The sequence below is a fragment of the Cimex lectularius genome, unplaced genomic scaffold, assembly GCF_000648675.2.
Source record: "Cimex lectularius strain Harlan isolate CLEC.00 unplaced genomic scaffold, Clec_2.1 scaffold175, whole genome shotgun sequence".
NCBI lineage: Eukaryota > Metazoa > Arthropoda > Insecta > Hemiptera > Cimicidae > Cimex > Cimex lectularius.
The window spans coordinates 782,243-809,384 of record NW_019392745.1 but is presented as its reverse complement, the minus strand read 5'-3'; the positions used below and the strand labels follow the sequence as shown (position 1 = coordinate 809,384).

General features: G+C 36.9%; 1 long non-coding RNA gene across 1 annotated transcript; it reads left to right on the top strand.

Annotated features, from left to right (window-relative positions):
• Positions 1–4,246: 4,246 nt before the first annotated feature.
• LOC106670725 lies at positions 4,247–6,808 on the top strand. The gene is made up of 3 exons (XR_001341118.1): positions 4,247–4,311; positions 6,441–6,554; positions 6,648–6,808. It is a non-coding gene; the product is annotated as an uncharacterized LOC106670725 (long non-coding RNA).
• Positions 6,809–27,142: the final 20,334 nt, after the last annotated feature.

Here is a 27,142-nt window from a genome sequence, read left to right as displayed (position 1 = left end):
TGTTGTCCGTTGTTTATGCTTGCGCGAAAAGAAAGAGGGACACTTGGGGTTGACACAAAAATATAGAGCAGGGCTATCGATTGCCCCTGGGCCCAGATGGCTCAAGCATCCTAAGAACCGAATTAAATCATTGGAGGCTTCCTAGTGGGGCATATTTTAATAATACAATTCCCAATCCGTTATACCTGGCCTATTATAACGGGGAGAGTGTTATATATATATTTTTGGATGGAGGGGTGGTGATGTTTTTTATATTTGCTTCGACAGTTCAAATTTAGTCGACAATAATTCGTCAAAGCATGTTAAAGAGATTGGAACAAAAGTAGAACCTCTTAAAATTGTGTACAATGATAAGATTTAAAAACAAGCAATATTTCTTTTGAATCTTTCTTGTTTCGACAATAACAACAAAATAAAATAAGTAGAGTTTGCACGATTAATGTAAGTACAAAAAATCTACAGGTAATACGGAATACTGCTTTTTATAAGAATCATAATATAAATTTTAAAGTTTTTGCAAATATCTGCAATTATAAGTTGTTATAGTTTTTACAAAAAATAAAAACGTTTGCCATGTGGGTGGACAGTAGTTTTCTCGCATTTTGTGTGTGCGCATGCGCATATGTTAATCCGTTTGGAATCAAATTCATATGCAGACCATTTAGAAACTAATTCGCAAATTTCTGAAAAAATCTTAAAAATTGGTATCATGGTTTCGGTGTTTTGCCAGTTACAAGGAATTTACCACAGACAGAACCAAATTTATTTAGAAAGGTCTGAAACGCCAAATGCGAGTGAAAATTTTAATTCTGCAGGATAAAAATATTTTCGACTTCCCGAAAAAAAAAGTAGGCAAACTTCAGTAGTTCGGAAGAAATATAGCAATTATAATGATAGAAAACAGGCAAGTTGTGTTATTTTTTACGGACGAAGAAAGACTTGGTAGGATGTGACGAGTGGAGTACAGACAAAAGTGTTCATCGCCTCCGTCTAGTCTAGGAAAGAAGAAAGGGATCTAGCATTTTGAACATATACCATAAAAAGGCTTCCCCCAACAAAATAAATACAATTCGGTCACCAAATTGAGCTCGTGACAGAAGAATTGCTCAAGACGTCAACGCATCGTGATGACTCTCCTCCGCTGGGTGCAACTAATGCAGTAGTTTCTGTACACCGAAAAACCGTAGCCACTTGGCAAAAGAATGATAACGATAGGCGCTATTCACTCCCTAATAACTAGTACATTTTTCAAAGTTTCAAATCTGCTCATTCTCAATTCATTTTATCTTAATATAAATTACACGAATTTTTTATCGCAACATGTGGAATAAATTCTTCAGCAGCAAGGTTGTTTTCGGGCAATGTTCCTGGCAATACGTGCATAGGCATGTTTCTGCTGCTCTGAATCTATACTTTGCCTCCGGATTTGAAATGTTCAGTTAGCAGTCCTTTTATCATTAGAAACGAATTAGTCATTGGACGAAAACGGCAAACTGTTTTTCGCAGTTACTGACGACGAAAAAATTTTCAGTAGAACCATCGTTTCCAAGGTCCTTCTATCAATCTAGTCCTAACACGCCCTAAGTTCAGTAGGACATTAAGTTCATAGTAGTTCGGCCGCTATTTTATGCGAGGGCCGAAGAAACATTTGCACGGCACTTAAACTTTTTTTAACACATCAGCCTATGCATCTTCGTTTTTGGTAATTGAGACTGACAAAAAAAGATTTTTAATACCTAGGTTAATTACGTAGTTTTATTAATAGCGAATATTTAACTTGTAGTCTGTATGTTTTGCGGGTTGAAATTGGCCAGTTGTCGAAATATTCAACTTCGGTTGGCGTGGAGTATCCTAGCATTGATCCAAGATTGTGCGCTCATATCCCATCTGTGTCCGGATCAGGCTGGATTCGAACCCCCGATCTTCGGTTAATACTCCAATGTTCTAACCTAAAAAGTTGAAAATTAGAAGTGTGGCATGCGCGATCGAAGTCACGGTAGTTCAAATGGTCATTACATCCTAGAATTGATTCCAAGATCGTGGGTTCGAGTCCCGTCCATGCCATAGGCGTATTCGAACCCTCGAATTTCAGATCAATACTCCGATATTCTAACCTAAAATGTTGAAAAAAGAAAGTGTGGCACGGGCGATCGAAGTCACGGTAGTTCAGAACATGCTAGAAATGATCCCAAGATTGTAGGTTCGAATCCCATCTGTGTGATAGATTTTTCATTTCGAAAAATCTGTGTCAAAGGAGTGATCAATACTCCGACGTTCTAACTAAAATGTTGAAAAAAAGGAAGGATGGCATGGGAGATCGAAGGCACGGTAGTTGAAGTGGTTAGATCATCCTAGCTTTGGCGACAAGATCGTGCGTTTGAATCCTGTCTGTGACACAGATTTTTCTTAATCGCGTGTAATTAATTGACTGTAACTTTAAATATAGTTTTCCTTTGATATGTCTTAGGACATTTTCCTTATTTCAATTTTTGAAAAGTAGACTTTCTTCGACAACTTGGTTATAAACGAAGAAAAGTCATGACTGAAGGTCATCCCAGTCGGAAGGAAGGGTATTTTTGCTATATTGAAATTAGCTAGGTCGTACAGGCACACGTGGAGAGTTAAACGGATGTAACAAGTATAGGTAAAAGTGGGTGTCGGAGGTAGTGGGGAAGTAGGCGGAGCTGGCATGTGTGAGCCCCTCCCATACAGCATACACAGGCGCCGAGGCTACACATGTATTCCGAGCGACTCGATTGGCCCCCATACAACCCCGGGGTGGGATTTCTTTCCTCAAAACGGATCGATGCCTCGGATCTTGCATAACGGGCCCCGAGTGAAAAATCAGCGATGATTCGCTGAAAAGATCGCCGTTGCCATGGGCAATACGTTTCAGAGTTTTACCGTTGCGTAATTAGGCTGGCTTTTCCGATATTTGAGCTTTTTCCCGTCTCGCCAAGTCGACGTGGGGCGCTTTTGAACTTTGACTTTTAACATAACATCGGAACAGTTGGATTAAAAGAAATATATCAGACTTTTTAGATAACCATTGGTGGTCCATTTCACACCTTTCAAGCTCTCATTCCGAATCAATCTTCAAATACACTGTTGGACAAATTTAAAGCACCATTCTGTTTATTTAGTTTAAAATCAAATCCATTATATTTCAACATTAGTTACAAGTATTGCTGTTTTTACTTTTGTGCTGATAATCCCATTTGCAAAAAAGTAGCTTTAAGCACTTACATTCTGCTACGCCTAAAGATCGCTTTCAGTTAATTTTTTTCCTTCATTTCATATTTTTCTTATTCCTAAACCTTTTTCAATGGCTCCAGTCAGGCATTTGTGTGAGTTTGGTAGGGACAACATCATTAGAGGAAGGATTCAACCAGCACGAGGTCGTTAGGAGCCTGGGTGTAAACGAAGGGTTCTTCGGCGCTTCAGAGAAACAGGGCGTCACACTAGAAGGCCAGGCAAGGGTCGATCTAGGTCTACAGACGAGAGGGACGATCGATTCAAACGTCATCAGGCTGTACCAAATCTAGCATTACAGGGAAATGAGGGGGTATTCACCCTATTCGTATCTACTAGGGGTATTCACGACGTTTATTAGATGTTAACTCGAATAGAGAAATGTTCGGTAAGATCGTGAACGCCCCCTTCTTTTCTTACCATGTTAAACGTTAATGTTATCACACTGGAGGCGACTGGTAGAACCAAAAATAAAGCGATAACAGTTCTTGAAGGCTTGTTTTGTGTTGAATTGTAAGAGAGGAGAAGTTAGAAAAAAAATTAATCAACTCTTCCATTCAAAATGCTAATGCACTCGAAAATACTAACAAATGACGCGCTTCAATTTATGCCGCCATATCTAAATTCTGTCGTAACTTCTAACAGCCTACAACTTTATAGGATAGGGGATGTATCTATTAGGAATGAGAGTATACAGGTCAGAAATGAACAAAGAAATTTATTGTCTGATTTAATTAAAAGAATAAAAATACATGTAAACAAAAAACAGCGGTTAAATTCATAGCTGCCAGTTGGTTATCTAAACCCTAACGGCAAGCAATGTGACTACTATTTTCGACTTAACATTTAACATTGGCCCTACCCTGTTAGATCGAGCAATGTTAACCAGCCGATGAGTCAAGTTTACGTCATCATTTTTCTCGATCTAACACGACCTAACAGAGTTAATAGGGTTAACACAAAGATCGTCAATACATTCAAAGAGCCTTGTGAGCTGATGTTAGGCAACTAAGTTGTCGCGTGGCCAACGTCGCTTCAGTCTCCGACGAGGATTGACAGGTACTGTTGTGGATGAAAAAGTGTTTAAGTGATCGGGTAATTTATAATGAAATTTTGGAACGGAATTTGGCTAGATCGGATACAAATAGGATTTTTAAGTCGATATGGTAAGCATAGAGACTAAGAAGGGAGCATTAACTATAATTCAAAGAATTTTAGATTGTAGATTTGTAGTCGATTAAGATTAGCATTCTTAGACGTTCCGAACAGTACAAGTCCGTATGTACAGGGGGCTAGCAGGACAGTGGAGTGTCTTTTTGTTTGTTAATGTAAGTTTGGATCGCTTGTAGTCTAGTCTTTGTAGCAGTCTAAATCTTGTACATAAATTTTTACGTTTGAGTCTTGTATGGGGATTCTACGTAAAACTTAACCCATTTGTCGAGGTACAGACTAAGTTATCGTACGTTGTTCGCAACGGGGATGGGAAGATTATTGAAATATTCCTTTTGTCAATAGTGAAAAAAATTTAGCTTCATTAACCGTGACTTTCCATTGGAGGAGCCAGGATTCGAGTTTGTGTATGAGATTTTGTAAATTACATGAAGTTGTGTTGTTGTATCATCGGCAAAGGTAAAAGTGAAAGTGTTAAGGTGAGTGGGTAGATCAGCCGTGTGAATTGTGTACGGAAGAGGAGCAAGAACGCTACCTGTGGAACACTAGCAAGAATTGGGTAGATTGTGAAGAAAGATATGTTTCGTACAGTTTGGAAGCGACGGTCTGTAAGGTATGATCTTAGTATCAGCAATAGAGTAGGTAGGATGCCATAGAGTCATCCATACCCCATCAAATGCCTGGGATATGTTCACGAGGACACCAGGGCAATACTATTTCAGCTGGAGGGCAGTGGTAATGGTGTCTAGAACGCGATGAGCTTGATAGATAGTCGAGTGCCAACTCCAAAAGCTAAATCGGTAATTAGGAGTAATATGGGATGCAATTTCGTTAAAAAGGTGGAACAACAGTAGTTTTTTGAGAATCTTCGTGTATATTGGTAAAAGACTGATTGGTCTGTAAGAACTAGGAAAGTGAGCGGGTTTGTTTGGTTTAGGACAACTCTTATTGAAGATAATTTCCATAGGGTAGGTAAGTGGGCATTGTGAAAGATAGGTTGAGTAGATGTTATAATTGATATTTTAGGGAGTGGGGGTTAATATTGTTGGAGTAATTAGATCGTAACCAGGAATTTTCGTTTTCTGGAGGGGAGTGGGGACCGATGGGCTGCTTGATCATTCTGGAAGGAAAAGGTTTGAGAGGAAGGGAAAGTAGTAGGGGTTCGTGAAGTTCGTTGAGAATGTTGGTGGAGTGGGTCATGTATGTCTGACAAATAACTGAATATGTTTGATAAATACTGTAATAAATATAGTTATGAATATATAAATTATAATATACTTATTATTTATTACCAATGTTTGTAAAAAGTAGGGAGTTTTGTGAAGTTATGGTCAAAATTGGTACTTTGAAATTGGCATTCTCAACACGACACGCAAGCATGGCACAGTGTTTGTGTTGCACAGAAAACAAACACTTTGAGCCCTGGAAATGATCTCAATAAAGATCGAAACGTTGGCACGATAAAGAAAATGTTTTTCTAGAACCTACGTCACACCAGACCGCATCTCACGATTTCTGAATAATTTTACTAATATTGTTTAAATGATTAGAAATAGTGATGTCGCTACCAGAGAAAACGGGTTGGCGTCAAAATTCAATTTGATAAACAAACAGCGACTCTGCCTTGAATTCAATTTAAAATTATCCCTGCGATGATAACACGAAAGACGGCAACCGGTCAAAAAATAAAAACCGTCGCAATTCCCCCTTTTCTTCCTTCCTTCAATATTTAAACGTCTTGGATGTCTTCGAAAAAGGTTTTTGTCCTTCCATGAATTTATTACCTTTTATGCTTTTAAAGAGAAACGCTCTGAATGGAATTGCTAATATGAGATCATTAAAACAATTCATGCTTCAGAACTTTCCCATTACCTCGGCGGATATCTTTTCTTTTCCAGATACCCTTTATAATTTGGTCCAGCGACGGAAAATAACATAAAAAATGCATGAAGTTGGTACCCTAAACGTCTGTCTTACAAAAGTAAATACGCCTAAAATTAGTAACAATTTCTCCCTAGATGAACTTTTTGATGGACCTTTCTGTAAGAAGAAAAAGGCAAATAATTATTTCACACACACTCTGCTAATAGTGTTAAAGCCGAGAATGCTTGCTACTCCATTGTTCTATTTAGGTAACTAGCATGGTCTGGGGTCTGTTAACCATTGAGCTTGTGTGCTATATCGTCATCACTTTTAATGCCAGCCTTTGTTTTATTTACGTATAGAAAATAAAGGAAGTGTTCACGAAGGAATTAATAAATTAATCAAACGATTCAGACTTACTGAAGATGTCGAAATGTCGTGACACGCCTGACGACCAACCCAGTGAAGACCAGAATGATCAGTGACAGCCAAATTGCAAGTTCATCACTGCGCTGAGCACAGATGTATCTTCCAATATTAAAGAAATGTTCACTAAGGAATTAGAAATAAAAATACAAAGCAGAATGCAAAAAGTGGACAAATCAAAATAAAATTCAATTAATCAAACGACTGAGACGTACTGAAGAAGGCCAAATGTCGAGACACGCCTGACAACCAACCCAATGAGTATCAACGTAATATGTAACAGCCAAAGTTCATCACTGCGCAGAGCACAGGTGTATCTTCCAGTATTAAAATAGTATAATTCACCTACCAGGTTTTAACATAGAACCCTGGAAACGGTCTGAACTGTCTAAGACATCGGATGCACCACGCAATCAATCTCCGGAGGTCGCCAACTTTCCGGAAAATAATTAAATCCCACTTTCCGGTTTCCTAACTCGGGTAAAACCGGCAGTTTCACTTTTGTTTCATGCCGATTCGTTTATTGCTAATCTAGTAAAGCTATTTGAGTTTTGAATAGAGTCGTTCTACCGCTCCACGACGTAAGAAATTCTAGAACTTGCCAGTTTCGCAAATGTTGCGTCAAACAAGAGGGAATGCACGGATTTTGCCCGAATACATGACTGACCCCGGGGCTGGAATAATTTCTGCATGAAAAAATAGCGTCACAGTATGAAAGGTCGGTCGTGCATCTTAACTCGAAACCGTTTGTTGGCGATGGAAGAGGAAAATAGGAAGATTTTGCAATAGTTTCGAACAAAAATTCAAAATCGAATGAAATGAAAATGTCTTTTATTCAATATTATAATGAGTAACAACTGTAAATATAAAATTAAATAAAAGTACACTAAGGCTATGGTCAACAACCGTCTGCCGGAAAAACTGGCAAAATGTTTTATTATTATTTTTAATGAACAAGCACATGAAACTATTATATACACTAAATAATAATAAACTGGGAAGTTTATGGGCCGACAAACGCTGCGGTCATCGCCGGCCCTGTGCGTGTTTTCCTTCTTTTTCTCTTCTATCGCGCATATTTTGTTTTAAACTACAGCCAAACTGCGTCTCGATCTGGTTAGTGTCTCTAATTTGAAAGATATTCTTCGTTGATATCCTAGAATGTTTCTCTCGTTTGTACCTCAGGTCGTCAAATACAGAAGAGAAACAAAACATACTATATATATATATATATATATATATATATATATACAGGGTGAATTGCTACTCGTGCTACAAACTTCTCCAGTAGATTCTTCACCCTAAAATGAACAAAAAAGTTCATATTGTCCATGGTCCGATTCTCAACCATTTCAGAGTAATTTCGCTTTTTATCGATTTTGAAAGATATCACGTCCTGGCGTCGGAAAATCGTGATATCTTTTAATCTANCAATAAATTAACACAAACACAACACTCGATAGAAACATAGAGGTCTGGTCACATTCACTCCCCCCAGAGTACTCGCTATTCCTCGGGGCGGGGTTGAACCCTCACCACTCTCGCTAATAACTTACTTTTACTCTCCAGACGTCATACACTCACCACAGAGTACTCGATATCCCTCGGGGCGGGTTATAAGCAACCCCTTCCTTTCATGCTAATAAATTACATTCATTACAATAAATTAACACAAACACAACACTCGATAGAAACATAGAAGTCTGGTCACATTCACTCCCTCTGAGAACTCGATATTCCTCGGGGCGGGGTTGTAAGCAACCCCTTCCTTTCACGCTAATAAATTACATTCATTACAATAAATTAACACAAACACAACACTCGATAGAAATATAGAAGTCTGGTCACATTCACTCCCTCTGAGAACTCGATATTCCTCGGAGCGGGGTTGTAAGCAACTCCTTCCTTTCACGCTAATAAATACATTCATTACAATAAATTAAAACAAACACAACACTCGATAGAAACATAGAAGTCTGGTCACATTCACTCCCTCTGAGAACTCGATATTCGTCGGGGCGGGGTTGAACCCTCTCCACTCACGCTAATAACTTACTTTTACTCTCTAGACGTCACACACCCCAGATATATATACATTAAATTCTAACAATTTGCGTAGTGCGCTCTACGACTTGTAGAGAAAATCTTCTTTACCACCAAAGCTCGAATAAATGAATTTATAATTCATGCTGAAACAGTAGAGAGCTACATTGGTAACATCAGATACCTTACAGAATATAAAACTGATTACCACACCTTCCAACTGCCAGAAGACGAAGCATAGTAGTCATTCCCAATTTCCACCTGAGTGTAATATACAATGACATCAAATATGAGCTAACTGAAAATCAAAAAACTAAATTTGTGGTTTTTGATTGTCCTACCACGGATTGATAAAACCTGAAGTGCCATAAACGCAATTCTTCACATGTAATTTGTGATATGGGTATCGATCGATTTGCAGATCTTTCTTCGGTGAATACTCATTAGCTGTAGAAGACTAGCCTCTTTAGTGGTGAAAAGTAAGGTAGATGTTTTCTTAATTAAAATTATTTAAATATAAAATGTAATGAAATTATACTTATATAATACTTATGTAATGAGTAGTAATATTAAAAATTTTAACGTTTTATAATATTTAATCCAACACTTTTTTTGCTGGACGATCTCTACCTCGTCATAATCCGGCTTCAAAAACGAAAACAAGTGTGACGAAAATTTTCTTTTACTTCCAACGTTTCAAATGAGAGACCAACCATCGATATCGACCACTTCCGATTCACACAAAAAATTGACTAACTGTTCATAGTGATTAGGGTGGATGTGGTTGGATAATTTCACACCGGCCGTGATTCTCGGAAATGTGACAATGACTTGGGTGCTGAGATGTGATGAGCGCTGTTTCATCCCATGCTCATCACGCAACCAATTTAACGTATGATTATCCAAGTATCATTTGTCACTGCACGTGATCAAGCGACCCAAAAAAAAATCTTCATTTTCACATGAGAAGATGTGAATATGTCCTCATCAATCAGAATTCAGAAAACATTCGTTTTTTAATTTTTGTTAACAAATTTACGGTCGAAGATGGGAGTCAATTGAAAGATTGTAAATGGCTGGGTACTCCTTGATAAATCAGGTTGTAGGGAAGTTTGCCTTTTGATAACCACGAAGGATCCAGGGAAATTGGTGCACCGATGAGTTTGCCTTGATGGTGAAACTATGCCATGCGGGAAATATCGGATAGCGCACAATTCCATAACATTCCGAAACCAGGAATCTTGTAGACATTAATTATGAGGCTATTTCAGGTGGTCTGCTCTCGGTTGATAATTGATTGTTCTCTCACTCCCTCTCTCTCTCTCTCGCTCCTGGCCTTTCTCCGCCTCTACATCGACAACAATTGCCTACCTGGAGTTATGTGGGGGATGGGAGATTATATTAATAGTTGGCCGCACCAACTCCGCCGAGCCTGTTAGAGCTCACCTATTTCTAGTCGCAACTAATATACCCGATACAGACCCGGGAGATTGCCCCCGAGTTGGAATTGTTTCAATGGCCGTCTCATGAATATTTTACATTCGTATTATATTGTCCTTTCAAGGATTCGGCTTTACAAATTATGTCGGGGCGTGCGGCCGAAACATAGAGGAGTCAGTGGGATCTTAAACGGTGACAACATCAAGATTTAATTTTAACACAAAACATGTGATCAAGAAAGCGTTTTTCAACAGTGGTAACTAAGACTAAAAGCATCAGTTGCGAGAGATCCGTGGGGTTCCGTTCTTTCTAGGCCTGGGCTGCCACTGCGCCGGGGTCTGCGGGGGCCTCGCTCTGAGGGGGCCGGGCTGCGCCGTTAACTTGCACAGACTCAAGGCTTAATGACCAATAAGGTTTCAGCCTTTAAATTCTTTAAAAAAAAAACCAGTGGTAACGTTATGATCGATTGTTAAACTGGTGCAACCTATACTTCGCTTCCTCAGGACAGTTACATTTATTTGGCAATTAACACTATAGTGCTACATCCAGGGTCTACTTGTTGACGAAAATGTACCAATCAAAATTGAAAAAAAAAATTGTACAATATAGTTATATTAATAGTTAATCTGTACAAAAATGAAGAACTCTCTCTCTCTCTCTCTCTCTCTCTCTCTCTCTCTCTCTCTCTCTCTCTCTCTCTCTCTCTCTCTCTCTCTCNCTCTCTCTCTCTCTCTCTCTTGATTTATCTTTTTCTCAAGGGTACTTAAACGTCTTCTAATTTTTAATTCGAGTTTATAATCCAATTTGTTCGTAATAATTACGCACGCCTAGCTCCCAAACGACGAAACTACGTCTGTGCTAATTCGGTTCTGACAGTTTTTATTACAATAAATGTTTAATTTTTTTATATTTATCCATTTTTTAATATTTTTGAAATCATATAATTATACTTATTTTATCGATACCTATATTTTTTAAATTTACATTAAATTCACTAATTTCGTGGTCCGCTTGACCAATTAATCAAATCCCGCTCGTGCCATTGACTTTTTATCTCAACTAAAAACGTTAAGTTTGTAATTTACATTAAATTTGAACATATTTAAATGAACATTTAGAAAATCTCTGAAATTCGTAATTAGCTCTTTTCACTTAACGGACCTCTCAACTATCGTGCTTGTACTGTATTAAAATTTGTTCATAATAATTTTTTTTAAACAACAGTTTTTAATATATTAAAATTCAAAATTAATTTGCAGAGCATGAGATCAAACCATACCCGGTCGTGTCATATAAATATATTTTTAGTAATTATTTGTATTCTGTTTTCCATTTATTGGGATGTACCCCTAAATAACTAATTCAATTAAGTTCAAATATCATTGAAGATTTAAGGATAACACAAGAATCAACAGCAAAATAGATGCAGGTTGAAGTTCATTATATTTTATTAATTGGTATATTTATAATCTAATCTCTTATATATTTCATGTAATTTATAACAGTTGTGTTATAACATTTGTGAAAGAGAAAAACAAAAATTACATTTCGATTGAAATGGAATCTCTCTGGACGTGATTCTGCTCGATTGCAAAAGTTTGTCCGGTGATTTGACCTGGCAAAACTCAATTGTCAGGTAACCTGCGTAAACCCTGGAAACGGATTGATTGTCACAAGTTGTTGACACAACCCACAGAGCAATCATTATAGTGATTTAAAAGATTTATCAAAAAAATAGTTCAAAAAAATAGTTTAACCGATCATAATGTTTCCTGTAAATAACAAATCACATTTAAGCCATCTTTTTCGAGTACAGATGGCAATTGAAGTATTTTATCACTAAATACTAGTCAATGAAGTGTTTTTCTCGAGATAAGCATTATTATAAAGTTCGTCACAGCGTCGGTGGCAGGGAAGGTGGCTGGGGCGGTAACAGGCCCGTTTTACTTATTCAAGGCGATACTTACGCCAGTATTACGCGAGCTCGTAATCACCTGAGGGCTCACGTACGGAGCGACAATTATACGAGTTCCGGCCCCTCTCAAATATTTACCGGCTCAAAAACGGGCCGAAATTGCTCTCGATCAGCCTCGAGGAAAAATGGTTCACAACACGCTCCGCGGTTATTAAAAACTTTTCACGGAAAACGGCAGACGGCCATTTGCGCCCTCCTTGACAAACACGTGTGGCCGGCTAATGAACGGTTTCCCTTTTTTCTGTCTGGGCCTAATCGTTCGACCTGACAAACTGTCCCAAGGGCGAAGCGAAAACAGGCGACGCCAGACTTATTGAAGATGCGCTTGGCATTTCACCATCTAAATATCATTCTCTTGTAAACTAACCCAGGAAATGCAAGTATTTTCTTATTTTTCCGAACACAATTAACAAAGTAGCCATCTATAACAATAATTAAAACTGCATGTTAAGTTATTCCAATCATAAAGGCAATCCATATGTAAACTTTCTATGATTAACGGAAATTATTTATTAAAAATTACAACATTAGGAGTATTCACAATGTTTGTAAGATGTTAACTTGAATAGAGAAATGCCCAGTAACATCGTGAAAGCCCCCTTCTTTTCTTAGCAGGTGAAACGTTAATTTTTCTACAATGCTGCCCGTGGCGATTGGTAGAACCAAAAATACAGCTATAACAGTCCTTGAAGGCTTGTTATGGTTTTGTATCGGGTTAAATTGTAAGATACCAGAATTTTAAAAAAAGGGGAAAATTAATCAACTCTTCCATTCCAAATGCTATCTATGCACTCGAAAATTATTAACTAATGACACGCTTCAATTCGTGCCGACATACCTAATTTGTATCCCAACCTCTAACAGCCTACAACTTCATAGAATAGAGGATGTATCCATGAGGAATGAGAGTGTAAGGACAAGTCAGAAATGAACAAATAAATTTATTGGTCTGATTTAATTAATGCATATTTAAGAATAAAAATACGTGTAAACAAAAAACAGCTGTTAAATTCATGGCTCCCATTGTTGGTTACCTATGCCCTAACGGATAGCAATGTGACTACATTTTCGACCTAACACCTAACATTGGATCTGGCCTGTTGGATCGAGCAATGTTAACTAGACGATTCTTACAAGTCTACGTTAACACGTCTAACAGGACCTAACAGACTTAACACACAGATCATGAATACCCCTAATGTTATAATATTTACCTCATTACTATTTACGATTTTTACGATAAATTGTAATATTTCTCTAAATTGATGAACTTGTCTGGTCTTCTCCAATTGTCAAAAAGTAGATTGTTTTGCGATTTTGTTATGTCATGTGATTGTTGCCATTGCAAAACATTTGCCGTGATTATATTTCATTAAAGAAAGCTGGATGCCCCGTTAAGAATTATTTATAGTTTAGTTAATAATTTTTGGAATAAATAAAAAGAAAAGGGAATGGATTGCTGAAAAGGCTATCCAGCGATGATCATCATCAGTAAATTCTATCTACGGTAAATATATTGCCATCGAAGGATGGCTTATGGACAACCCAGGTGATCAAGGGCTTCTCGGCGCCTGGTAGGAATTTTATAAGTGGGTTGGATGTGGTGTGTTTATAACGATTGGATTGGAATTTTCAGATAGATCGTGGAAAAGGATGCATCGGGATTGGGCTAAGTGGAATGTGTACGACAGAATATGGTATGGTTGGTAACGTTAAGGGAGCTTTACGGATGGCGCTAAGGATTCCAGACGGGAGAGTTTATATAGTGGTTAGTTTATACAATACAATACTTTTTATTTCAAGTCCATATGGATGCTACCTAGTCGAAAGAAAAGGGCATTTAGTACCCGAAGTTTAGTTCAGCTCATTTAAGTTTGGCGTGCAGGATCTAAGTGAGTCGGTTGCTATATATTCCCAAGATACCGCACATTGTCTGCGGAGTGATAAGAACATTGTCACATAGTCTGAATAGACAGGAGGACCCAATAGGATATTTATATATATATCCAGCTTACTTTAATGAAGTATACTCACTGCAAATGTCTCGCATTGGCAACAATCACAAAATCGCAAAACAAAGATCGACTTTTTGACAATTGGAGACGACCAGACAAGTTCATTAATTCAGAGAAATATTACAATTTCTATATTGTAATTACAACATTAGGGGTATTTATTTAGAAATCGTGAAATGCGGTCTGGTGTGATATAGGTTTCAGAAAAACATTTTCTTTATCGTGCCAACGTTTCAAACTTTATTGAGATCATCTTCAGGGCTCAAAGTGTTTTTCTTCTGTGTAATTGTGCCATTCTAGCGTCTTGTGGGCACTCTCGACACGACACGCAAGAATGGCACAATTACACAGAAGAAAAACACTTTGAGCACTGAAGATGATCTCAATAAAGTTTGAAACGTTGGCACGATAAAGAAAATGTTTTTCTGAAGCCTACATCACACCAGACCACATCTTACGATTTCTAAATAAATATCGATTAACGGTCACTAATCACCACACATTAGGGGTATTCACAATCTGTGTGTGTTAACCCTTAAGTCTGTTAGGTCCTGTTAGATCGAGAAAAATGATAACGTAGACTTGTAAGAATAGGCTAGTTAACATTGCTCACTCTAACAGGCCAGAGCCAATGTTATGTGTTAGGTCGAAAATGTAGTCACATTGCTAGCCGTTAGGGCATAAGTAACCAACATGGTAGCCATGAATTTAACAGATGTTTTTCTTTACATGTATTATTTCTTACATAAGCATAATTAAATCATACCAATAAATTTCTGTTATTTTTTTCTGACCTGCACTTATACTCCCATTCACAAAAGATACATCCCTTATCCTATAAAGTTGTTGACTGTTTTAGACGATAGGATGCAAGTTAGGTATGTCGGCACGAATTGAAGCGTGTCATTTATAGCATTTTGAATGAAAGAGTTGATTAATTTTCCTTTTTTTAACTTCTGGCATCTTACAATTTAACCCAATACAAAACCATAACAAGCCTTCAAGGACTCTGTTATAGCATTATTTTTGGTTCTTCCAATCGCTACGGAAGCATTGCGGAAAAATTAACGTTTCACATGCTAAGAAAATAAGGGGCATTCACGATGTTACATTTAACACACACACATATGTGTATATATATATCACTAATTCACTTTCCTCTGACGGATGGTTCGAGGATATTTGAGTTGGGATTGAAACAAGTGGACAGAATTTAAAATCGCTTTCCACCGATTGCTGTGTCGTCAGACAATATATATACAGGTGAATTGTGAGGAAGGTTGATATCAGCCGACAGTATAGAAGAGTGGGCTAAAGATGTACCCATGGAGAAGCTGCGAGTAAGGAATAAATGTAACAGGAAGATGTACCGAGGATACGTGGAAAAGGCGATGTGAGAAATGGAAGTCCATTAGCAGAAACCTCTATTGCCAGAGGCCCCACCAAAGGCTTAGTGGTATATCTAGAAAAATCGCTGGGCTGTATTTCCTCACTCAAGTCTCCCCAACTCGATGTATCTGATTGTTGGTAGAACGGAAATGATGAAATTGATGATTAGTGGTAAGGTCTTCGAGGATCAGTAGGAAAGGCTGTCAGAGTTTATTTAATATATTTTTTAAAGTTGTCTTATGAATACTTGATTACACTTTTTTTGGACGTACACTGACTTGAGTAGTTGTAAGAACTTTTGGATCAATCAATATATACAATACAGACAAACTTTCCACTTTATTTAATTTCACGCACGACGTTTCTGGAAGTTTTATCAGCCATGTAGAAAGAAAAATGTTCTTTTATACCATCTAGTTTTCACAAAATGCTGGAACTGGAATGTTCCAAAATAGGCTAGCCCTAATAGGAAATTTTTTCATTTTGCAACAATCACATTTTCACAGACTATCTACACTAAGAATACTAAGGATTTTATTATTATCGTTTAAACTATGAGTTTTTATAGGTGTTTTTTATTTGGTGAAAAACATACCACTTCGGAATGGCAAAACGCGTCTGTCAGACCATAAGAGCGACGATATGACTACCGGAAACAGACCAAAATTATTAGAAAAAACTTGTATGCTGATAAATTTATATTAATATAAAAAATATCTTAATGTCATTTTTTATTATTAGGCATTGATTTGCTGTTTTGGTGCTTGTCGGTTTTACGAATTTCCTGTGATTATGTTGTCTTTCGAACATCTTTGTGTTCCTGTTTGTTGTTCTTGATATTAGAAACATGTAGAGTATATTTTATTAAATGCTACCGTTTAACAACTAAAAACGTGCATACCCTCTACTAGCAGACCCATCACCATCCTAAGAAATTCAGTTCAACCTGTACCCAATGCACTAGAATATGTCTCTTAAGTGTTGTAATTTTATGTTTTTCACGTAGCATAATTGTATAACGTATATTTAAAAACAAAGCACAGAATTTTTTATAAATTAGCAAACAAATTGTTTATTGTGAATAATAATAATAAATAAATGAAGATATTTCTTTTCCCTTTCTGTGCCATAACTTCGATAAGTTATTTTTGAATTTAATAAAGGAAACTTAAAAACAAAAGCGCTCACGTATTGAAACGATTGAAGCAGCTCCCAAACGAGAAAGTTTAAATGCCGTTACAGGCGAACAAAGGACAAGGCTTTAATTTTGATTAAGTAGATGCAACCGGATATCAAGTGTGTAACAGTGTTACTCGAAAGCAGCCAGGAGTGAAAAGTCGGATGTAGAAAGGAGTCAAAGTGTCCTTCTTCACAGTCGGGAGGAGTTCACGGGCGATTGAGCGATTTTAGCCGGGTCACATTCTTCCTCCCAGGGGGCAGTCATTAAAAAAAAAAGTAAAATGGGAAAAAGAAAAATCACTGCGAGTGAGCTTGATGGAACCAAAAAGTTCACTGAACAAGACTTCTTTTCCACGTGCATACTTTTTTCCAATTCGTGAGTTTCACACCTCATACTTACAATTTTTTGCATACAAAATCAAACAGTTGTAACGCGAAAAAAATTTAACTTGCTAAAACCTTTCTGCACAATTATAAAATCTATTATACGGAATGATGAGGAAGTGGTAATAAACGTCTTAGAGATAAGAAATGCGACAAGAAGTTTCGTGCGCCTTCAGAACAATTTAATTTCACTATCATCAGCAATGATAAATATCCAACTTGCCTTGCTTTCTATGTATTCATATTAATATACATTTGTTATACTGATGTCGCATACTTTTCTTTTAAGTTTACTCGTAATTGAAAAAACGTCGTGGAGAATACTTTGAAAATACAATATTAATGTCTATCTCACTCACTCTCTCTCCTCTCTCTTTCTCTTTCTCTCTCTCTCTCTCTCTCTCTCTCTCTCTCTCTCTCTCCCTTAATTTCATACACAGACTTAATCTCTTTCTCTCTCACTCTGACGCTTTTTCACTCTAAATCATTTCCTCTCATTCTTTCTGACTCTCTCGGTCCCTCTCTTTCTCTCGCTCACTCTTTCTCTCTCTCCCTCTCTTACTCTCTCTCTCTCTCTCTCTCTCTATCTCTCTCTCTCTATCTCTCTCTCTCTCTCTCTATCTATCTATCTATCTATCTCTCTCTTTATACGAAAAGAGTCTGCATAGATTATATACATAATGTATAATGTATACACCTAACTTTGCGTGGTTAAATAAAACGTTTAATCTCTCTCTCACTCTCTCTTTCTTTCTTTCTCTCTATCCATCTATCTCTCCCTTTATACGAAAAGAGTCTGCATAGATTGTATACATAATGTATAATGTACAACATAACTCACTTTAACTGGAAGAAAGGTCCACGAACCTAACTTTGCGTGGTTAAATAGAACGTTTAATCTCTCTCCTCTCTCGCTCTCAGTTTCTTTTCCTCTCTTTCGCGTGGTTATCATGAGCCAATTATCACTACTGCATGACATCTATTCTTTTAAGGTAAGTCTAAATGAAAGGAAAGTTGAGAAAATGCAGGTGGAAGGAAGAAGGGAGCAGAGGAAGCATTTAAGCTTTTTTCCCCAGTTTTTCTCCTTCCAAGATGTACTCAGTGTCAGCATTTTATATCAGGCAGACTTCATATTAAAATTCATCTGAGATGATCACAATCTGAGTCGAAGATGTGCTCGGATCTCGCAGGAAAGTGTCCAAAATTAAATTTTCATTATAATATTTCTGATGATAATTTGGTTTATCATCAAATGAATCGGGACTTCCCACGTCTGGCAGGTTAATCTGGATTCACGAAATTCGAAATTAAAAATAAAGTAGAAAATATATATATATATATATATATATATATATATAAGGGGGTTTTCAGGGTGCTGGTGTTTTTGAAAAAAAAAGCCCATTTGTAAGTATGTCGGGTTCGAATGCAGGGCCGCTGGATTCGAACCTGGTACCTTCACCTTACAGCAATGAGCGCCGTGTCAACGCTTAACCGTTGCGGCCACCGACGCCCATATTCATCCTTTAGAGTCAAGAAGAACTGTTATTTTTTCACTTGAAATATGTAAATGCCAATGAATACCTCTAAACTCAAAATAAATCCATCGCCTTGTGTTCAAATTGACAGGGAATAATGCGAAAATAGTAAAGTAAAACAACTGTCAGGAAGAAAATGCACTGATCCACATGACAACTCTTAGAGGAAGAAAAGATCACTTTTTCCTGAATATTATAGATTTTCTCTAAATAATTGTAGGGGGAATTTTAAAGAGATCAGTTTAAGATTTTCAATTCGTTTTGGCTATTTTACCATGGGATACCTGAGATCGATTTTTGCAAATTCCAAGTGATTGACTCTAGCAGCAGGGGGTTGCCGATAGGATGAAGGTTAACGTATCGAGTTTTACTGTTATCATTAACTTGTTATAAGAATCAAACAAAAGAGTTCTTTGTAAAGTTAATGTCTTTCGAAACGGAAGAGCGGCGTGCCGTTCATTTATCGGCTACGTTGACGTCGAGGATAAATGTATCTGTGGCTGCACGGCCTCCTCATTTCCGCTTCTCCCCCTGCGTCATACACTCTTTGTTTGAACTTCCCCGGCTCAATTTTAAAGTTGCATTCAGCGACGGCGTCGTCGCTAGAAATAATAGCTGACAGCTTCAGATACGAGGTCCATATGCAGTTTCTAGGAAATGAATCGTCCCTATCGCCACATTTCAGATCCAGGTGATTCACACCGGTAATCACACGGCTCGGTTTATAAACGAATATTGTTTAAAATACACTTCAATTCAATTACGCGAATTTCAAGTGGGACTTGTATTTTGAACACAAGTTTTAAAGAAAATGGAAAAGAAAAGCCGGAAAGATGAAAAGAGCGCAAGTGGTGCTGTTGATGCTGAGAAGGGGAAGCAGCTTCATCAGAAAAAGCTAATTTTAAGTTAGTTATTTGCAAAAAGGGAAAATGTTTTGTTTAATTCAATTTTACTTTTAATTAAATAGATTTCAAAGATTTTTTTTGGCTATTTATACCAAATAAACATACATTGAGCAAATAACACAGATAATTATATGCAACTAGGATAGATCTGTCAGAGGTCGAAGGGAGAGAGAGACCAGCCAGTCCAGGAGCTCTATTGTATGTAAGGTATTTAATTGAGAGAGGTAGGATTAGAGGTCAAAGGGCAATCGTCGTTGAGACCGCGTGGAGGATTGACTATAAGGGTAGGACGTTGAGAAAAGTGTTTGGGCTGGATGGATAGTTTAATAGTGGAAATTGAGGATGCCTGTTGGTTTCAGATCCTTCAAGAATGGGATTTAAATATTTGAGAGTAATTTGATTGGCGTCGTACCAGGCAGCATTGAGAATATGGCGAAGAACTTTGGATTGAATGAATGGTACTAGTTGGATATTGGAGGATTTGGCTGAGCCCTACAGTTCGACTCGTATGGACTCGTAAGTCTAAATCGGTTTGATGAGTGGTTGTACGCGATTAGTTTGTTATGTACTCGTAGGTACTATTAGTGTCTGATTACTCCGTATCTTTTGTTGTCCTTTTAATCTTGTATGTGGGTTCCATGTAACTCTGCCAGCTAAGTAAAGCCCAACTAGCGGACTTAGTTGGGCGGAGGTATTGTGCACATAAACCTTGTTGTTTATGTGCATTGAGCGTAAACGTTAGTGGCTTTTCTCTTATAACCTGGTCCTCCACCGCACCAATCGTGATTGTTGGATTGATTGGAGTGTGTCAATAAGATTACGTTATCGTCCGCGTAGGTTGTGAGTTGTGAGTGTGTAGGTCAGCAGGGTACATGGTTTAGAGAATTGTGGGATTAGGGGAGACCTAGGATACTTCCTTGTGGAACGCCAGCTTTCATTGGCATGATGGGTGAAAATTCGGTGCCGATTCTCACTTTAAACTACCGATCCGAGACGAAGAACTTCATGATGAATATAGTTGATATGAAGCAGGATACGTTTTTACTTGTAAAGAATGTCGGGGTACCACACTTTTTTCTTTTGCCGGGGTTTTCTAGTCGTCATAGTTAAACCAAATTTTAAAATTTTCTTGAAAAACGTCTCGATTTTTTTGTTAGGGTGTTTCGATTTTTTTAACCTATTTTGACAGTGGGACATAAATATAATATAATAAATAAACAATAGAAATTGACAGATTCATTCTAAAATAGAGTTTCAAAACAGAAGTAATTGTTTAAGCAAACTGGATAGTCATTGTCACAGAGAAATTTGCAACGTAATTTTATGCATTACTTTTATTAAATTGATTTATTTTTTTAAAAACGTTAACATGAATAATTAATGATAATTTTGAGCACTGAAAGAAAACCTCAACAAAGTATGTATTAAATCCCTTATATTTAAAGGTCTATCGACCAAATTACATTAATTAGGTTTTCGTTGAAATGAAAAAGTTAGCGTCACGAGAGTGATTCGAACCCACTTTGAAAAATGGCAAAAAGGATAAAAAATTCAAATGGTTGTAGGTTGAATAGAGAGTTTGTGTCCGAGTGGATCGAAGTCACGATAACTCTAGTGGTTAGAGCAGCGGCGTATTCAGCCGAAGATCGTAAGTTCGAATCCCGCTCGTGACGCTAACTTTTTAATTTCAACGAAAAACCTTATATAAAAAGATTAAGTATTTATTGTTGGTTGTTGTAAGATCATTTGGCCAATTTTGATTTATCTATCGGCCATAAACTTGTTGACCTTCTACTATTTTTTTGTTCTAGTGACATCCGACTACTTTGAACATAAATCCGCTGAATCATCTGATTTCAGGGGTCCGCAGTGGCCGAGTGGTTGGATATCCGACTCGTATTTGCCATGCTAGAGTTGGGGTTCGAATCCCCGCATTGTCCATGTTTTTTTAATTAAGAATAGTGTGAAAAATGTATTGTATAGTAGTGTGAACCGTCGACGGCGACACCTAGTTGGCTTATGCTTGGTAAAATCCCTCTTATCAGGTAGGCACCTTTGATTACATCACTTTACATACTACACATTCAATTAATTATTCTTTTAATCTAAGTCTTGGTTGAGATGAAGAAATTAGTGTCACGAGCTGGATTCGAACCCAAGATCTTCGACTAGACGAACATTAAAGTTTAAAATGGTAATTAATAGAAATAATTAATATGGTCAATTATGACCGCTAAACATATATAGATTTTTTTACTAATTTGAAAGAGATCTGATATTTAAAACAACTTTATTGTTTAAAAGTGAAAGTAACCTAGTCTCCCTAAGTTTGATCAAGTGTGTGTATCTGTGTCATTCACCTATTCTACATGTTTTGACTGCACACCTAATGTGACGTAACGTTTTATCATCAATGGCTACATTTTATCCAAGAATGGCTAGGAAACGTTTAAACTTAAAAAACAAGATAATCGCCAAGATCAGCTTGGACCATGATTCTAGCTCCTAGCAGGCCTGAAGGAGGTACCTTAGTGTGAAATGTATCAGCAACAAATCTTAGGGTTGATCCTGGTTATTAAGGGAAAATTTTGAAAAACTTCATATTCAAGAAATTAAAAGAGACCTCAAATTTAAGAGATTCTAATTATATAAAAATGAACTAAGAAATATAAGATTTTTCTGGTCCGTCTATCTTCCCTCCTTTCTTTAGAAAACTAAAGTGACATAGCAAAGACTATTATTGACATTGGTATATTTTATACAAATGTTGATAACATGAATTCTTGTTATTGTTTCTAAATTTTTGTTTAATATGGTACACACCTATACACCTATTTATCAGTCATGTTTAACCGTGATTGTAGCACAGATTTTGCCTTTTTTTGTGGGTGAGTTTTCCATGGTCATTGATGTAAACGTGTTGCTGAACCTGTAGTTTGATCATCTCCGATTTAAAGTCTGTCAAAACCAGCGCGAACCATGTGGTCAGATACAATTACACAAAGGACATGTTACTTCGCAGACCTCACTGCACTAACTATTGCAACACTTATCCATCGATTGAATTCTGATTTTATTATGAGCCATTATGACTATGCAAAAGTGATATGGACATGTTCTACTTGATAGTAGTTTTATAAACAGAGAACTATTTCTATTCTCACTGCTTTGACCATCGACATAAATTGTCATTAGAAAAATGTTTAAATATCAAGTAAGATATGGTATAGACATTCCATATATTTGTTATTTGTGTGGTGATTAGTGACCGTTAATCGATAATTATTCAAAAATCGTGAGATGCGGTCTGGTGTGATAGGTTTCAGAAAAACATTTTCTTTATCGTGCCAACGTTTCGATCTTTATTGAGATCATCTTCAGATCCTGGGATTTACAAACATTGTTTACATTTAACAAATACACTTAGGATGTGGAAAAGTGAATTTATACAATGCAAAATATATTTTTTATATTCAATCGAAGTATTTCTACTCACTCAAAGTGTTTGTCTTCTGTGTATTTGTGCCATTCTTGCGAGTCGTGTTGAGAGTGCCAGTGAGATTTTGCTTTTTTTGTTTATATACGTTGGATTTTATAGGGGTGGGGAAGGAAGTCGGTATAGAAAAGACATTTTTGTATAAGGCGTCGGCTTCTTTGAGGTGAAAAAAGCCGACGAAGGGAAACAATGTGTTGGTAATGGTTCGGCCAGATTATCCTTTCAGGATTATATAGAAAGGGATAAATGGGAAAAGGAAAGCTAAATTGTTGGATAATTAGACTATGTGAGAAATATTTTATGTGTGTAATGATAAAATTCATTGAATATAAAAAATATATTTTGCATTGTATAAATTCACTTTTCCACATCCTAAATGTATTTGTTAAATGTAAACAATGTTTGTAAATCCCAGGCCCTGAAGATGATCTCAATAAAGATGGAAACATTGGCACGATAAAGAAATTGTTTTTCTGAAACCTATCCAACCAAACCGCATCTCACAATTTATGAATAAATATTTGTTATTAAAAATTTTATTGTTATTAAATTTGTTTGGGATCATGTCACAGTATAGACGTAAATAGTCAGTATTGTGAATTATCAATTCGACTATAGTTATTTTTTTCGTATTTAAGCTCTGAGCTTGTTTAAAAATTAAAAGGACGCTTGGCATGAAGTTGGGAGTTTCTATGTTTCTGTGACCTAATGCATGATTATCACACATACAAATCTGCCCAAAGTCGATCAATCTCTCAAAATAACATTATAATATGATTTCAATCTGAACATATTAGAATGGGGTGTTATAAAAACGAAATTTTGCAGGCCTACGTCAGAGCTTGGTTAAAATGGTTCGTTCTCGGCCGCCCATGCTCGTTATTTTGCCAGAAGACCTAACGTGGCAGAAAGATTATGCACTAATTGAATTTCTATTATAATTGCATGTGGCTATTTTAAACTTAAACTGTTCTTGACTATGTAGTTAATAGCGCTAACAAGTTCATTATGTAAGTGCATGATTGTAGGTCTTGCATAGGTGTGTGTTTGTTAAGCAAATTTAGAAAAAGCAGTTCGTTCGTGTTATAGTTTTTTTTAATAAGATTTAGTGTTTTAAAAAAGTCACCAAATCACCGTTCCAAAAGTTAATCCAGGGGCAGTAATAATTCGGAAGATGTGCTTGAGCGGTTTTCGTTTTCGTAAAAGGTGCTCTGCGGATATAAAATAAACAAAGATGACTGGTTATGAGAGCGGGTTGCGAGATAGGGATCTGTTTGTAGTTAGATCACGGTTGACTCGCCGTTCCCACGGACGGGCCTTCACAATCTTCATTAGCTTCAACAACTCGTGCCCCATACATACTCGCATTTCACCAATTAGCATTACAATTCTTCTTTTCCCCCGGCGGCATCATATCCAGGATTTCTGCGGAAAGGCGTCCCCGGGTAACATGACGAGCGGTTGCCACGTCGACCCCACCCCGCAAAACTGCATACCGGAGAGATTATCATTATCAGTTACGAACTTACGAAAAAAAAAACAGAAACAGAAGATAAGAGCTAACCTTTTATGTTTTCATATTCTTTTTTTTTTTAATTTAATGCAACGATCAGTTTTAGGAATCATAACCTGTAGAAAAAAAATTACATTTGATAATGTTTCAATAATTAAGATCTCGCTTTTATTATTTTGGCGCATAAACCCACAATTATAAATTACTTGAATTATACTTTCACTACTTATGAAGGCTACGTTTCAGCCATTTTTTCTTCATTATAATTAAAATGTTTTATACAATACCATCTTTAATACGTTTGACAAAATTATATCATAAGTAAGTAAGTAGTTTAAGTTGATCTAATTAAATCATTTTTTAGTTTAAAAGAATACCTTACTTAGCCAAAAAAATTAAAGGTTACGTTATTTTAACTTCTCATAAAGAATTGCATATTTCTATTACGTTTTTATTAAATAATTTGTTGAAGTCGTGAGGAGCGGTCAAAAATGAGGAAGTTCTGCGTAGTTTTAATACCAAGTGTGTCCTAGTCGCTGGCATCAGCGGTTTTTCATGTAAACTATGATACAAAAAAATCTAAAATAGTGCGAGGATATTTTTTCTTTTCGGACGAGGCGCCTACTGCTGCCATTAGACCATCTGATTCTATGCTTCTACGTCTATGCTTGCTACTACGTCCATATCCTAAAATGCGAGCCTCTCGTTTGTACCTCAGGTTGTCATCTAAAAAATAGACAAAACAGATAATACATGTATATACGTCACCACCGAGTACAAAAATAGAAGTCTGGTCACATTCTCACACACTAAGAACATGATATACCTCGGGATGGGGTTGAACCCACTCCATCTCGCTAATAAATTACATTCATTCCAATATATTAGCATAAGCACAACAACTGATACAAACATAGAAGTCCGGTCACATAGTACACGATATACCTCGGTCGAAACTCCATTTTCACTACTAACTTACTTTTACTCTCAAGATGTCATACAGTGACCCCAGAGCGCAAGATATTCCTTGGGACGGGGTTAAGTAACCCCTTCCTTTCACGCTAATAAATTAGTTTTAAAATATTTTTAACATAGTTGTGTGAAGATAATTGATTTGTTTTCAAGATTGGATTATTTAATTTTGGTGGAGATGAGTTCATTATAAGTTAACATTTTATTTTATTATTTGCATATTATTATTACGTGTCGGAATAGTGAGGAGCGGTCGTGAATGAGGTAGTTTAGAAAAACACCTTTTTTCATTTTTTTGCCGACGTTTCGATCTTTATTCGGGCCATCCTCAGGGCATAAAGTCTGGTGCTATTGTTGTGGTGTCATAATAGTATTGTGTGAAAGTGTCGTTATTATTAAAATTATTTCATATGTACTTCGTTATTTTGGAATATTTCATTTGCGATCTGGCCTTCTTTTAGCATTTTCTTGATTTGACGAATTCTCATTCGTATTCGACACGATGGAAAAATTGCTCAGCTGTGTTTATAGAAGTTTCGGAAGCACAGGATCGACTGTGGCACCCAGGCTGTTTTACAAGTAAGCACCTATCCTGAAGTCCTTCCTGTTCGATCGATAGTATAAAGTGGGAATCGGCACCTGATAGAAGCTGGCGTTTCACAAGGAAGCATCATAAGACCAATCCGGTACACCATCGACATTGGTGACATACACATCCAAACACACAACTCATAACCCATGCGGACAACACCACATTCATCTCTAAACTCTCCAATCAATCTGACTTCTGAACCTCATTACCGATTGGTGGACTCGGATCTGATGGAATGGGCAAAAACTCACCTTTACGTCAGATCTGCCCACTAGTGTACATAAACAAAAGCCTCCATACAACCAAGTACACTTCTATGGCTTTACGTAGATAGCAGACTTATATGGAACCCACATACAAGATTAAAAAAACAAGAATTGCAAAAGATATGAACTAATGGTACCTACTGTTGCCTAAATCAACACTAAAAGTACATATCAAACTAACCTCTTACAAAAACTCTTCAAACCGTTTTGAACCGAACTGGGAGGCTCCGCCAACATCCTCCAACATCCAACGAAACCAAAATTTGAATACAAATGTCTTCACTGTATCATCAACCACCATCACCATCAAATGATTCAAAAAGGTCCACAAATCCAATTTGAACAGACTTCCTCAATTTCCCTTCTAAACCCTCTGTCCACCCTAACCCACTAGCCTAATCACAGCCCTCAACGTCCACCCTTATGACCCTCCACGTCGTCTAAAACGACGATGACCCCGTGACCTATCTTAACCCTCCCAACTAAATAAAAGAGTTCGAGCACTGGCTAACTTCTCTCCACCACCTCCTTATCTGGCAGATTTATATATAATTATCTACTATTTGATCACTATGTATTTACTTTGTACAGAAAAGAAAAAAAGGAATTCGGACTAAAGTAATTCTGTTTTCTTAATTCTTAATATCAAAATTTTATCATTTGTCAATTTAAAACCTAACTTATTTTAATTATAAGCTACATGTAATCCTAGAAATATTTATTATAA